The sequence below is a fragment of the Palaemon carinicauda genome, chromosome 25, assembly GCF_036898095.1.
Source record: "Palaemon carinicauda isolate YSFRI2023 chromosome 25, ASM3689809v2, whole genome shotgun sequence".
Lineage (NCBI taxonomy): Eukaryota > Metazoa > Arthropoda > Malacostraca > Decapoda > Palaemonidae > Palaemon > Palaemon carinicauda.
The window spans coordinates 22,106,589-22,122,034 of NC_090749.1; the positions used below are offsets into that span (position 1 = coordinate 22,106,589).

The following is a 15,446-nucleotide window of genomic DNA, read 5'->3' on the forward strand; positions in this document are numbered from 1 at the left end:
GGAAGTTCTCCCAAAGGAGATTGTCGAAGACAAGCTTTCCCCCAGCTCTATGGGAATAAAGCGTAGGCATATGATATCTCTCGCGAACGAGGGAGAAATTCTCCCAAAGAAGAACATCGCCTAAGACAAGCTTTCTCCCAGCTCTATGGGAAAAAAGCGTAGTCGTAATAATCTCTCTCTTGCGCGAACGAGAAAAAAAGTCCTCCCGCAGGAGGACATAGCCTAAGGCCTGCTTTCTCCCAGCTCTATGGGAAAAAAGCGTAGGCGAAAGAAAAGAAAAACGAGAGAGAGAGATAAGTTCCCCTCGAAGGAGGAACATCAAGTTGAAGGTCGACAGCGAATGCTACCTCGTAACGTGGGCAGCTCACGAGCTACCACAAGGAGCGCAGGATAACGAACAAAGCAGCCGTAGCCATCGGCCTTGTGTTCTATGTCGCTCCTACCTGTGAAAAATTATATTTTCATAATAAAATAAATTTTTGTATATACTTACCCGCTGGTTACATAAGAATGGCTAAAGTCCCTGGACGCCCGGCAGAAAATTCAAAATCTCGCACGGCTTATCGCAGATATGCCAGGTGTACACTAGCGCCCTCGCGGTACTACAGGTTGAACTATATCAAACCACTTCAGATTTTCCATGACCCATGGTCTCTAGAGAAGAGGAGGGTGGGTTTTTAACTTTTATAACCAGCGGGTAAGTATTTCCAAAAATTTATTTCATTATGAAAATATTTTTAAATATAAAACTTACCCGCTGGTTATATAAGAATGGCTGATTGGTGGCGGGTCAGAGACAGCTACATAATTGGAAATTTATTTAAGAGTTGCATAAACAACTTAAGAGGTTCTCACCTGATAAGGAAGCTGACAGCAATGCTCTGCCTCATTTTGTCTGCTATCATTAGGAGATCCAGCGGTCCACCCAGGGGGCTGGTGATCTCTAGGAGCTGTCAAACAGTTCAATAACCTATAACATGACAGGACCTCAACTAATACCCTTGTTCCGGGTGCTCTCTAGGAACAAAATGACCACTTGACCAGATCAAAGATTGCGGAAGATTGCCGACCAATCTTCACGTACAATAAAAAAAAAACATATATAAAAGTTCCAAGAGAAGAACAGGGGTACTAGGAATTTAGAGAAATGTAGTGGTGGATGTTTCACCTACTACTGAACTCTTTGTTACGAGTGATCCCAAAACGTAGACGTCCTCATAAAGAGACTGGATACGGTATAAGTAATGCAAGGCGAATACAGGACTACCCCTTCACAAGGCTGTATACACGATGCTTTGCAGAGAATAGTTTAGTTTAAAAGTTACAGAGGCTCCCACAGCTCTAACTTCATGAGTCTTTATTCTTTCTACCTCTTATGATCTGTCACACAACAGTGTGAAAGAACCTTTGTAATTAAAGTCTATACAAGATGATAGAGCGTTTTAGACATAGATAGCGCAGGCTTCTTGACCGTGCACCAAAGGGTCATGAATAAACTCTTAACTTCTTCGGTTCTGTCCTGATAAAACTTCATCATTTTAACCAGGCAAAAAACTCCCCTCAGCCCTTCACAAACCAAATTCGAGAGGATAGTGATCCCGAAAGATTTAGGCCATGGATGAGAAGGACGTTTGTTAATGACCAAGAATCCAGGCTGCAAGCCGCCTATGGCTTAACCATTCAGAAGTCCATGATCTTGCTAAAAGAGTGAACTTCACCGACTCTCAACAATTGCTAGATTTACTCAGAAAGTCTCCAAAGTCAGGCCTTAAGAAAGAAATCTTGCTTAAGCTTCTAAGTAATCTCAAATCATCAGAGAAGATCTATAAGGACTTTATATGATAGATCCAATCTTCTGCAGCTGAAGACAGTTGCCTGCATACTCCTGTACCCTTTGATGGTCGAGGAGGAAAAAGTGTGTTTTCTTCTAAGGTCTAAGAAGAAATAGGCCACCTGTCTTAGAGTTACTAAATGAAGAGACTGCTTTAGCTCTACACCACTCCATAAAACCTCCTATTTGGGCTTCAAAACCTTGAGGCAGAGGTCCTTTGTACAAGCGATAGCCTCAGCTGTCTCCCTCGAACAACCCTCTAGATCTTAGGGGTTTTCCGAAATACTGGAGGCAGCTAGACCTAAAATAAAGCATTCGTGATCCTGACACAGGGAAACGGACTGATGACATAGTTCCAGCATGCATCCAGCATGGTCCCAGCATGAGTCCATTATGGTTCCAGCCTGCTGCATATGCTTAACATGTCGTGAGAGAGAGTCAAGATCTAGACAGCCTCCCAAAACGCGTCCAGATTGGCCGTAAAAAACCGGTATTGTAGGTAGGCTTGTTGAAAAGAAGCATCAACAACGTGAATCTCATGCTGTGAGGTTAAGACCTGATCGTGCGTACCGAACAAATGTTCAACATACTTAAAGCCAAAGCTTGACGCGAGGAATCGCTAGCTGTGAGGCCAGAGAGACGCAAAGGAGAGACAGCAGTCTGTCCATACTGCTGTGAGAAAAAGACTTGACTGTATGCATCTAGCTTGCGACTATTATGTCGCATGTGCTTGCATTCCCGTAAGGTGACAGCGTGCTGTATGCGTTCATCTTGTCGAGTGGATACAGCGCTGTGTGCGTCTGGCCTGTTGTAAATCTACAGCGTGCTGCAAGGAGGCAACAGCATCGCGTCCGGTCAGTGGCACATAGAAGCTACTGTTAGTCTATCATGACGCGGGAAAACCTGACTGACCTTATCCAATATATGTCCAGGCTGGCACATGCATCTAGGTTGCTTAGGATTTCAGATTGACCTGCTTGCCGAGAGTTGCCCGCGTGTAGCATGCGTTCGCATGAGTGGTAGTCGCGTGTCCCGCAGACCGCGAAGATGGGACAACTTGTTGAAAGGATCAACTTTGACTGTCAGCGTCCAATATACGATCAGACTGGCGTCTGCGTCTGAAACTGCGTGAGGGAGAGACCAGAACTGGCGTCTGCGTCTGCCCTGCTACAAGCGTCTGCTCTAATGCTTCCCGTAACACGAGCATATCTCTGCGAGGAAGCATTGCTGAGCATCGGAGAACTATGCTATCTAATACTAACGGAAAACCATCTCTTTGGTCTATGGTAATCCTTAAGACTCTTTTAGGAGAAAATTTTCCCCTCCCCCCGAGAATCGTAAACGCTAAAAAGAGATGAAATTGACCTCTTTTAGCTCAGACCAAACCTATACTCGCGAGGCAGCGTGTGCACCAACTCAAGCGTGAGAGAAGGCTATGAGAGATAATCAACCGCAGTCCCGTGAGCGACCTGGGAGAGTCCTTATGACATTTCCAGCGCCTTGTGTGCGACCTGAACGTATCCAATGCTGTGGGATACCGTCAACAGTAGTTTCTAGACCCCAGATGAAAGTACTAGACATTTCCCCAATCTGGGGGAGAAAACGTCGCCTTTTTTCAAAAGAAAAAACTTCCGGCAAACATCAGTTACTGCGAGAGAATTTATTAGAAAACATATGACTCCTGAAAGGTCTTGGACGTTTTGATTAGTGACTACCATGTCTAGGTTTTGTGTCCTTCGACATGGATAAACTCTTTCTTCCCTGAATTTGCTTCAGATTCCAGAGGAAGAGCCAGGATTGTATGTGACTTGTCTGACTCCCGATTCTCTCGTGGAAGAAATGTTATTTTCATTAGTAAAATAAATTTTTGAATATACTTACCCGGTGATCATATAGCTGTCAGCTCTGCTGCCCGACAGAAAAACCTAAGGACGAAATACGATCGCTATACAGGTGGGGGTGTACATCAACAGCGCCATCTGTCGAGCAGGTACTCAAGTACTCCATGTCAACACAGAACCAATTTTCTCCTCGGCCCACTGGGTCTCTATTGGGGAGGAAGGGTGGGTCCTTTAATTTATGATCACTGGGTAAGTATATTCAAAAATTTATTTTACTAATGAAAATAACATTTTTCAATATTAAACTTACCCGGTGATCATATAGCTGATTCACACCCAGGGGGGTGGGTAGAGACCAGCATATATGTTAACATTAAGAGCTAAGTATTTCGTATTTCATTTTAGCAGTTATTCAAAATAACAAACATAAAATTAATAAGTACCTGGTAAGGAAGTCGACTTGAACAATTACTCTGCCTTTTTAAGTACGTCTTCCTTACTGAGCCTCGCAATCCTCATAGGATGCTGAGCGACTCATAGGAGCTGAAGTATGAAGGGTTGCAACCCATACTAAAGGACCTCATCAAAACCTCTAATCTAGGCGCTTCTCAAGAAAGAATTTGACCACCCGCCAAATCAACCAGGATGCGAAAGGCTTCTTAGCCTTCCGGACAACCCAAAAACAACAATAAAAAGCATTTCAAGAGAAAGATTAAAAAGGTTATGGTATTAGGGGAATGTAGTGGTTGAGCCCTCACCCACTACTGCACTCGCTGCTACGAATGGTCCCAGGGTGTAGCAGTTCTCGTAAAGAGACTGGACATCTTTAAGGTAAAATGATGCGAACACTGACTTGCTTCTCCAATAGGTTGCATCCATTACACTCTGCAGAGATCTGTTTTGTTTGAAGGCCACTGAAGTTGCGACAGCTCTAACTTCATGTGTCCTTACCTTCAGCAAAGCATGGTCCTCCTCATTCAGATGGGAATGAGCTTCTCGAATCAAAAGTTTGATATAATAAGAAACTGCATTCTTCGACATAGGTAAAGACGGTTTCTTAATGGCGCACCATAAAGCTTCTGACTGACCACGTAATGGTTTAGTACGTCTCAAATAGTACTTAAGAGCTCTTACAGGGCATAGTACTCTTTCTTGTTCATTTCCAACCAAATTAGCAAGGCTTGGAATATCGAACGATTTGGGCCAAGGACGAGAAGGAAGTTCGTTTTTGGCTAAAAAACCAAGCTGTAAGGAACATGTAGCCGTTTCAGATGTAAATCCAATGTTCCTGCTGAAGGCGTGTATCTCACTGACTCTTTTAGCTGTTGCTAAGCAGACGAGGAAAAGAGTCTTCAAAGTGAGATCTTTAAAAGAGGCTGATTGAAGTGGTTCGAACCTTGCTGACATAAGGAACCTTAGTACCACGTCTAAGTTCCAACCTGGTGTGGCCAACCGACGCTCCTTCGAGGTCTCAAAAGACTTAAGGAGGTCCTGTAGATCTTTGTTGTTGGAAAGATCTAAGCCTCTGTGACAGAAGACTGCTGCCAACATGCTTCTGTAACCTTTGATCGTGGGAGCTGAAAGGGATCTTTCCTTCCTTAGGTATAAAAGGAAGTCAGCTATCTGAGTTACAGAGGTACTGGTTGAGGATACTGATTTCGACTTGCACCAGCTTCGGAAGACTTCCCACTTCGACTGGTAGACTTTGAGAGTGGATGTCCTCCTTGCTCTAGCAATCGCTCTGGCTGCCTCCTTCGAAAAGCCTCTAGCTCTCGAGAGTCTTTCGATAGTCTGAAGGCAGTCAGACGAAGAGCGTGGAGGCTTGGGTGTACCTTCTTTACATGCGGCTGACGCAGAAGGTCCACTCTTAGAGGAAGTGTTCTGGGAACGTCTACTAGCCATTGCAGTACCTCGGTGAACCATTCTCTCGCGGGCCAGAGGGGAGCAACCAACGTCAACCTTGTCCCTTCGTGAGAGGCGAACTTCTGCAGTACTCTGTTGACAATCTTGAACGGGGTGAACGCATAAAGGTCTAGATGGGACCAATCCAGAAGAAAGGCATCTATGTGAACTGCTGCTGGGTCCGGAATCGGTGAGCAATAAATTGGGAGCCTCTTGGTCATCGAGGTTGCGAACAGATCTATGGTAGGCTGACCCCATAAGGCCCATAGTCTGTTGCAAACATTCTTGTGAAGGATCCACTCTGTGGATGATTTGACCCTTCCGGCTGAGGCGGTCTGCCATGACATTCATGTCACCTTGAATGAACCTCGTTACTAGGGATACGTTTCGATCTCTTGACCAGGTGAGGAGGTCCCTTGCGATCTCGTACAACGTCATCGAATGAGTCCCTCCTTGCTTGGAGATGTACGCCAAGGCTGTGGTGTTGTCGGAGTTCACCTCCACCACCTTGCCTAGAAGGAGGGACTTGAAGCTTCTCAAGGCCAGATGAACTGCCAGTAGCTCCTTGCAGTTGATGTGCAACGTTCTTTGATCCGCATTCCACGTGCCCGAGCATTCCCGACCGTCCAATGTCGCACCCCAGCCCGTGTCCGATGCGTCCGAGAAGAGAAGGTGGTCGGGGGTCTGAACAGCCAGTGGCAGACCCTCCCTGAGGAGAATGTTGTTCTTCCACCAAGTCAGTGAAGACTTCATCTTCTCGGAAATAGGAACCGAGACCGCTTCTAGCGTCTTGTCCTTTCTCCAGTGAGCAGCTAAGTGAAATTGAAGGGGGCGGAGGTGGAGTCTCCCTAACGCGATGAACTGGTCCAGTGATGAAAGCGTCCCTATCAGACTCATCCACTGTCTGACTGAACATCGGTCCTTCTTCAGCATGGACTGGATGCATTCTTGGGCTTGTCTGATTCTGGGGGCCGACGGAAAAGCCCGAAAAGCTTGACTCTGAATCTCCATTCCTAGGTATACTATAGTTTGGGATGGGACGAGTTGGGACTTTTCCATATTGACCAGGAGACCAAATTCCTTGGTCAGATCTAGAGTCCACTAGATTCTCCAGACAGCGACGACTTGACGCAGCTCTTAAAAGCCAGTCGTCCAAATAGAGGGAGGCTCTGATGTTTGCTAAATGCAGGAATTTGGCAATATTCCTCATCAGTTTGGTAAAAACTAGAGGTGCCGTGCTTAGGCCAAAGCACAGGGCTTGGAACTGGTATACAACCTTCCCGAAAACGAACCTTAGAAAAGGTTGGGAATCTGGGTGGATGGGGACGTGAAAGTAAGCGTCCTTTAGGTCTAACGAGACCATCCAGTCTTCCTTCCTGACCGATGCTAGAACCGACTTTGTCGTCTCCATGGTGAACGTCTGCTTTGTGACAAAGACATTCAGAGCACTGACGTCTAGCACCGGTCTCCACCCTCCTGTCTTCTTCGGCACTAAGAAGAGGCGGTTGTAGAAGCCCGGGGATTGATGGTCCCGGACTATGACTACCGCTCCCTTTTGTAGTAGGAGAGACACCTCTTGCTGTAAAGCTTGTCTCTTGTCCTCCTCTCTGTACCTGGGAGAGAGGTCGATGGGAGTTGTTGCTAGAGGGGGGTTGCGCAAGAATGGAATCCTGTACCCCTCCCTGAGTAACTTCACAGACTGTGCGTCTGCGCCCCTGTTCTCCCAGGCCTGCCAGTAGTTCTTGAGCCTGGCTCCCACTGCTGTCTGAAGAAGGTGGCAGTCAGACTCTGCCTCTAGAGGACTTGGAACCCTTCTTCTTGCTCCCACGTTGACTTCCGGCACGAGCACCTCCTCTGCTGGAGGCTCTGCCACGAAAGGGCGGAATGAACCTTGACGCTGGAGTGTCCATCCTGGGTCTAGGCACGGAGGGCAAAGGGGTGGCTTTGCGTGCGGATGACGCCACCAGGTCATGAGTGTTTTTCTGGATCAAGGAGGCGGCAATCTCCTTGATCAACTCTTCAGGGAAGAGACACTTCGAGAGGGGAGCAAACATAAGCTCCGACTTTTGACATGGGGTGACTCCAGCTGACAAGGAGGAGCAAAGGTGATCCCGCTTCTTGAGGACCCCGGACACGAAAGAAGCCGCAAGCTCACTAGAACCATCCCGTATGGCTTTGTCCATGCAGGACATAATGAGCATGGAAGTTTCCTTATCAGAAGGGGAGGTCTTCCTGCTCAACGCTCCCAAACACCAGTCCAAGAAGTTAAAGACTTCGAATGCACGGAAAACTCCCTTCATAAGATGGTCCATATCCGAAGGAGTCCAGCAAATCTTGGAGCGTCTCATAGCCAGCCTGCGGGGAGAGTCTACCAGACTTGAGAAGTCGCCCTGGGCAGAGGCAGGAACTCCCAAGCCGAGAACTTCTCCCGTGGCATACCAGACGCTAGATCTGGAAGCAAGCTTGGCCGGGGAAACATGAAGGATGTCTTCCCAAGTTGCTTTTTGGACTGCAACCACTCTCCCAGTACCCTTAAAGCTCTCTTGGACGAGCGAGCGAGTACGAGCTTCGTAAAGGCAGGTGCTGCTGACTGCATGCCTAAAGCGAACTCAGAGGGAGGCGAGCGTGGTGCTGCAGACACAAACTGATCCGGATATAAATCCTTGAACAGCGCAAGCACTTTCCTAAAGTCTAAGGAGGGAGGCGTGGTCCTGGGTTCGTCGGTGTCCGAGTGTTGGTCGTCAAGATGTGCAGCTTCGTCATCATCATAGAGTCCATCGTCTGAATGTTGAGGAGGAAGAGGCAACGGAGTAGGTAAAAGCTGGACGGCTGAGTCCGGCAGCACGGGTGCATGCGTGGCTGCACTGGACCCAACGTCATGCCACTGTTGGTCAGTCTGAGAACTGGCAACAACCATAGCTGAGTGGGTGCGCAAAGCGTCTACTCCCGACTGTGGAAGGATAGCGGAGACCACCGTGGGTTGCGGAGGCTGACGCACCGTGTCAAAACACGGCAGCTTAACTCCACCCTCCTGTTGTTGTGGTAGCTCACGAACGGCAACGGAGGGTTCCGTGCGTCTTTGAACGTCAGCATGCGTCTGGCAGGGTCGACTGCGCATGGGTGGAGGAGCTCTCACAGCTGGAGTGTGGGAGCAGGCAGCCTCAGCGTCTGCTGGGCGCACAACCGTGGTAGGTTGTAGGCTAACGGGTGCAGCGTCAACCTTCTCCGCACGATACTCCTGCATAACAGCAGCTAACTGAGTCTGCATAGACTGCAGCAAAGACCACTTAGGGTCTACAACAGCGGGTGCGGCAACAGACGGAGTTACTGCCTGTTGTGACTTAGGGTCTACAACAGCGGGTGCGGCAACAGACGGAGTTACTGCCTGTTGCGGTACCACTTTGCCTCTCTTAGGAGGTGTGCAGTCGTCGGAGGACTGCAGTGAGTCCGAACTGACCCAGTGGCTACACCTGGGCCGTTGGACTTGCGTTTAAGAGGCCGTGAGACCTTGGTCCAGCGTTTCTGGCGTGAAACCTCTTCCGCAGACGAGGAAAAAACGGGCTCACTCGTCTTCTTGTGGGTGGGACGATCTAGGAAAGATACGTCCGAAACCACGGAGGGAACGTCTGTCCGCTGATTAAAGCCTGTCGAACCCTTTGGTCTTACGACATTGCTTCTCCCCTGGGCTTGGGAGCTTGCAAGAGGTCCCGGACTGGGAGGACGACAGGCACGAACAGACGCACCCTCATGCGTAACACTGACACTTTTCACTGCACTAACACTCACTTCACTTCCCACTGCACTTTTACCTTTCAACTCCCTGACGCCAGCCATGAGTTGATTGCGGTCATTCGCCAATGACTCGACTCTCTCACCTAGAGCCTGGATGGCACGCATCATATCCGCCATCAAAGGTTGATGAGAGCTAGCAAGGGGGTCGGGTGCAACCACTACAGGGGAAGGAATAGGTTGTGGGGCATGGGGAGAGGAAAAATCAATTGAGCGAGACGAACTCCTCCTGATCCTATCCTTCTCTAGCCTACGTGCATATTTCAGGAATTCTTGAAAATCGAATTCCGAAAGCCCAACGCATTCCTCACATCGATCTTCCAATTGACAGGCTTTACCCCTACAATTGGAACAAATGGTGTGCGGATCGATAGAGGCCTTCGGAAGACGCCTTGAACAGTCCCTAGCGCTACACTTCCTGTACTTGGGGACTTGAGAAGGGTCAGACATCTTGAATTAGTCAAAGGGGGGAATTCAAAATCTATCCAAGTCGTCAACAAATAATCCAAAATCTAACAAAAGAATGCAAGGAAGTATTGAAGATAACTTCTGCACAGCGATAGCTAATAACCAGAAATGAATACTTCACCAAATAACGTGAAAATCAATCCAGAAAACAACAGCGTATTTAGTAGGTCTTGCCGGTGGCACGACAGAGAGAAAATTGGTTCTGTGTTGACATGGAGTACTTGAGTACCTGCTCGACAGATGGCGCTGTTGATGTACACCCCCACCTGTATAGCGATCGCTGGCGTATTTCGTCCTTAGGGTTTTCTGTCGGGCAGCAGAGCTGACAGCTATATGATCACCGGGTAAGTTTAATATTGAAAAAAACACACTTAATTGCTTCCCGTTTAAGCATCGCAACACACCTGCTGCGAGGGTAAGTTCTGTTCGCGTGCATACATGACGAGTAACTTCCTAGTCTAGTAGACAGGGAGAACGTAGAACGTCATCCTCGTCAGGGAACTGCGTCCTATTACGCAGAAAAAAGTTATAAGATCCATGATACCATACCGATGATGAACTGATCGCTTCAAGACATTCCAACTCCGCTCTTTTCAAGATACTATGTCACATGGTTGTGACGTCGTAGTTCGACAATCGTAGGCGAAGAAAAGAGCCTTACTTCATTATTCCAAAGCGGAGAGGGAACGTATTGGACTGCATCAATAGGATCGCTCGGCCTAACATACGTTTAACACACATGGTCCGCAATGTACCTCAGCCTACCGACCTTCCTTCTCCCCGGGGTTGGAACGTAAGGAAGAGGTGTAGGGCTAGGAGTAAGACGAACACGAACAAACACCTCCTCCCGTCCACTGTGCTATGTTTACGAGTCACTAAACAAGAGCGTTTTAAAAACATAATACATTAAATCATAAAAGATCTGCCAGTGGTGGGAGATATACTCTTACGCTCTATTTTCATAAAGGCCTTAATGCACTTCCTGCTGTTGCAGCTGCAGGCACTGCATCAACCTCTACAGCAAGGTTTGTTATTTTTCTAAGAAAGATTTAATGTTAATTTATTTATTCATTTTTTTCTTATTAACTTAATGAGCCATCTTTCCCTATAGGAGCCCTTTGGGTTAAAGCATCTTGCTTTCTCAACTAGGGTTGTAGCCTGGCTAGTAAAAAAAATAAAATAAACAGAGACACCATCAACTCAACTACCGAAAACTCTGAAGTAGGAACGAGGAGCAGCAGGTATAAAATAAAAGGGAAACTCTTCAGAAAAATTCTCATGAGTTTCTGAAACTTATTCCCTTCCTCCTACAATACTCTATCCTAGGAAGAGAAGTCTTGATTCTCAGGAATCCACTCCTTAGGATTCTGAATTCAGACCTCAATGCTTAGAGGTTTTAATTCTTGTTCTCTCAACAAGAGTTAGCCCAGCAGACCTTGGTCCGAGAATATAATATCTTTCTAGTTATGATTTATTTCTTAATACAGTGCCTGGAGCAAAAATAACTCAACGCTAGAAGGTCATGGTTAGGTAGACATCAAAGTCTATTGTCATAGGTAGCGAAGCGTCCACACTGACGCTGAAGCTTCCACACTGCTGAAGCGTCAACACTGCTGAAGCGTCAACACTGACACTAAAGTGTCCACACTGATGCTAAACCCCACACTGGTGCTGAAGCGTCCACACTAACGCTGAAGCGTCCACACTGACGCTCCATTCCGTTGCCGCACCGTTCCGTTTCCGTTGACACACCGTTCCGCTTCCGTTGCCGCACCGTTCCGCTGACGCTTCGCCAGCTCTGCTGTCTGTCATGTCGCTTGGTAGCATGCTCTGCTGCCTGGCCAACGTCGGCGCGCCTGAATACACTGATACTAGGCGCTATGAGCGGTCGGTTTGCGTTGAGCAGGTAATTGAAGTGATGCATCCACTTTCTCCCATCGTTGAACATTGCGGCTGGTAGGCCGCCTGTGCGACAACGAGTCATCACCGTTAAAGACACGTCGCCTGTGCAACCGTGTCAAGACCGGAATCGTGACACCCAACTGCACTGTTAACGGCAGGCTGATAAGACTGCATAAACGAAGATAGTTGCTGTTTCACGCCTAACAGCAAAGATCAAGAATCAACCTTAGGCGAAACGTATTCAGCATTATCTTCGTCGATCCCTAGCGCTTGCCACTGTCGGGAGACGACACCCATCAGGTGGAGGTGGCAGCACTAAGTCTGCGCCGCATGAAACATAACACATACAGAACAATTCTACTTTCGTTCTCAGCTTAGCGCCTGAAGCGCGCGTATAATGTCTGAAAACACTAATACTGTACCTCGCTTTATCTATAGCGAGGGTGTGCGTTCTGGGGATCGACAGAAAACGTTCAAGAGGACTTCTGTTCGGGTCTTATAAGACTGTAACGCCTGGCTACCCTCTTGATTCCTTTCGCCGTTCGACTTAACTTCTCACCTGGGTTCGGGAGCTTGACAGAGGTCTAAGGCTAGGATAACGACAGGTCTGAATAAAAGCACTCACCACTGAATAAAATTCACTGCATAATTTAGCACTAAGGAAAAAAAAAATAAAAAAATTCGCATTTCACTCTTTAGTAAAAAGATAGGTACACAATTATTTGAAAACAAAAGTATACGCTCTCTCAAACGAAGTGAACCCCGTAGAGAAACTTACAATTTTGTCAATGGTTTGAATGGGAATGAAAAATCACTGAATCCCATATAAATGCAACCAAATATAAACTATTAAATATTACCTCAATAGATATATCTATAAACTAAAATAACCCTTTAAATTAAGGGATTCCAATAAAAGACGAATCTTCACTCGTATTCATTAGAACATTTACAATTAATATATGAACAATTTCAGTATTCCACAAACAACCAAGGAAACAACGATACATAGAATCGTGCGCTATATCGATTGTAAAGAATACTGCATCGTATACAGTGAACCCTCGCTACTTCACGGTTCGACCATCGCGGATTCACCACTTCGCGGATTTTTTTCATAACCCATGTATATACATATATCGCGGATTTTCCAGAAATATCGAAAATACCGCGAAGTGACCGATGGTGCGAGATTGGAGAAAGTAAGGAAAATTGAATCGTGATTGATTTTCAATATAAATGAAACTTTGAGGAGCAACAAAGATATCATTTGTTAGAGAGATAGAGAGAGGTAAGGAATGGGAGGTAGTGAAAAGTAGCCCAGAGAAAGAGAGAGAGAGAGAGAGAGAGAGAGAGAGAGAGAGAAAGAGAGAGAGAGAGAGAGAGAGAGAGAGAGAGAGAGAGAGAGAGAGAGAGATGGGTAGAGAGAGAGAGAGAGATAGGTAGAGAGAGAGAGAGAGAGAGAGAGAGAGAGAGAGAGAGAGAGAGAGAGAGAGAGAGAGGGGGGGGTTTAAATGTAATAAACAAAAAAATTTGATAGGTTATAACACATTGGTGCTTATGTAATATCAACTGTATACTGTAGACGGTTTGAATAAGTTGAGAAATGGTATAAATGATACTTTGTTAGTGTATTCGTACACACTCAAGAGCGGCAGCTAGATGACAGCTGATCTAATCACAGCCAAAAGTAAAAAAAAAAAGAAGTCAACAATACTCGATTTTTAAAACAAACCCGAAATTTAAAAACAAAAGTACACGCTTTCTTAATGTGCAATTAACTATTTAAAGAGTGGCAATTTTCTAGAATAAAATGATATTTCCCAAAAAAATAGTGGTTTGCTGATGAAATCGGATGCCGTATTTTTAGCTATGATTGAAATGGATGTAGACTCGGCCTAATTATTTCGTTTCGTATTTAATTGACACTAAGAAAACTAATTTTAGCTTCTTCATCTAAATATGTTATTTTTATTAGTAAAATAAATTTTTGAATATACTTACCCGATAATCATGTAGCTGTCAACTCCGTTGCCCGACAGAATTCTATGGAGGGATACGCCAGCTATCACAATACTAGAAGGGGTTGTACTTACCAGCGCCACCTGTGGCCAGGTACTCAAGTACTTCTTGTTGACACCTCCTCAATTATTCCTCGGTCCACTGGTTCTCTATGGGGAGGAAGGGAGGGTCGATTAAATCATGATTATCGGGTAAGTATATTCAAAAATTTATTTTACTAATAAAAATAACATTTTTCAATATTAAACTTACCCGATAATCATGTAGCTGATTCACACCCAGGGGGGTGGGTGAAAACCAGTGTACAAGATTAAAGGATAGCTAAGTATCCCATATTTCATATAACAGTTATCTCAAATAACAATGAAATAATAAGTACCTGGTAAGGAAGTCGAATTGAACCGTTACTCTGCCTCTTTTTTAAGTTCGTCTTCCTTACTGAGCGCAGCGTTCCTCTTGGAGGCTGAATCAACCCAAAGGTGCTAAAGTATATAGGGTTGCAACCCCTACTAAAGGACCTCTACAAAACCTCTAACCCAGGCGCTTCTCAAGAATGAATAGACCACCCGCCAAATCAAAAGGATGCGGAAGGCTTCTTAGCCTACCGTAACAACCATAAAAACAACAATAAAAGCATTCAAGAGAAAGGTTAAAAAAGGTTATGGGATTAAGGGAATGTAGTGGCTGAGCCCTCACCTACTACTGCACTCGCTGCTACGAATGGTCCCAGGGTGTAGCAGTTCTCGTAAAGAGACTGGACATCTTTAAGATAAAATGATGCAAACACTGACTTGCTCCTCCAATAGGTTGCATCCATTATGCTCTGCAGAGAACGGTTTTTATTAAAGGCCATCGAAGTAGCTACGGCTCTTACTTCGTGGGTCCTTACCTTCAGCAATGCAAGGTCTTCCTCCTTTAAGTGAGAATGGGCTTCTCTAATCAGAAGCCTTATATAATACGAAACCCCGTTCTTGGACATGGGCCTCGAAGGTTTCTTGATGGCACACCATAAGGCTTCTGACTGTCCTCGAATAGGTTTAGACCTCTTAAGATAATATTTGAGAGCTCTGACAGGGCAAAGAACTCTCTCTAGTTCGTTACCTACCATGTTGGAGAGGCTAGGTATTTCAAACGATCTAGGCCAAGGACGTGAAGGAAGTTCGTTCTTTGCTAGGAATCCGAGCTGAAAAGAACATGTTGCAGATTCGGTCGTGAAACCAATGTTCTTGCTGAAGGCATGAACCTCACTGACTCTCTTAGCTGTTGCAAGGCAGACGAGAAAAAGAGTCTTGAGGGTAAGGTCCTTGAAGGAAGCTGACTGGAGAGGTTCGAACCTAGATGACATAAGGAACCTTAAGACTACGTCTAGGTTCCAGCCTGGAGTGGATAGACGACGCTCTTTAGACGTCTCAAAAGACTTAAGAATGTCTTGAAGGTCCTTGTTGGAAGAAAGGTCCAAACCTCTGTGGCGGAGAACTGAAGCCAACATACTCCTATACCCTTTAATCGTAGGGGCTGAAAGGGATCTCTCATTCCTAAGATGTAGAAGGAAGTCAGCTATTTGGGTCACAGAGGTATTGGTAGAGGATATTGAATTGGCTCTACACCAGCTTCGGAAGACTGCCCACTTAGATTGGTAGACTCTACGAGTGGAAACCCTTCTTGCTCTGGCAATCGCACTGGCTGCCTCC

General features: G+C 46.1%; 1 protein-coding gene across 3 annotated transcripts in view; it reads right to left on the reverse strand.

Moving 5' to 3' along the window:
• The window catches only part of LOC137618650 (zinc finger protein OZF-like), a 91,672-nt gene that overhangs the window by 53,458 nt on the left and 22,768 nt on the right, over positions 1-15,446 (reverse strand). The window lies entirely within an intron of this gene.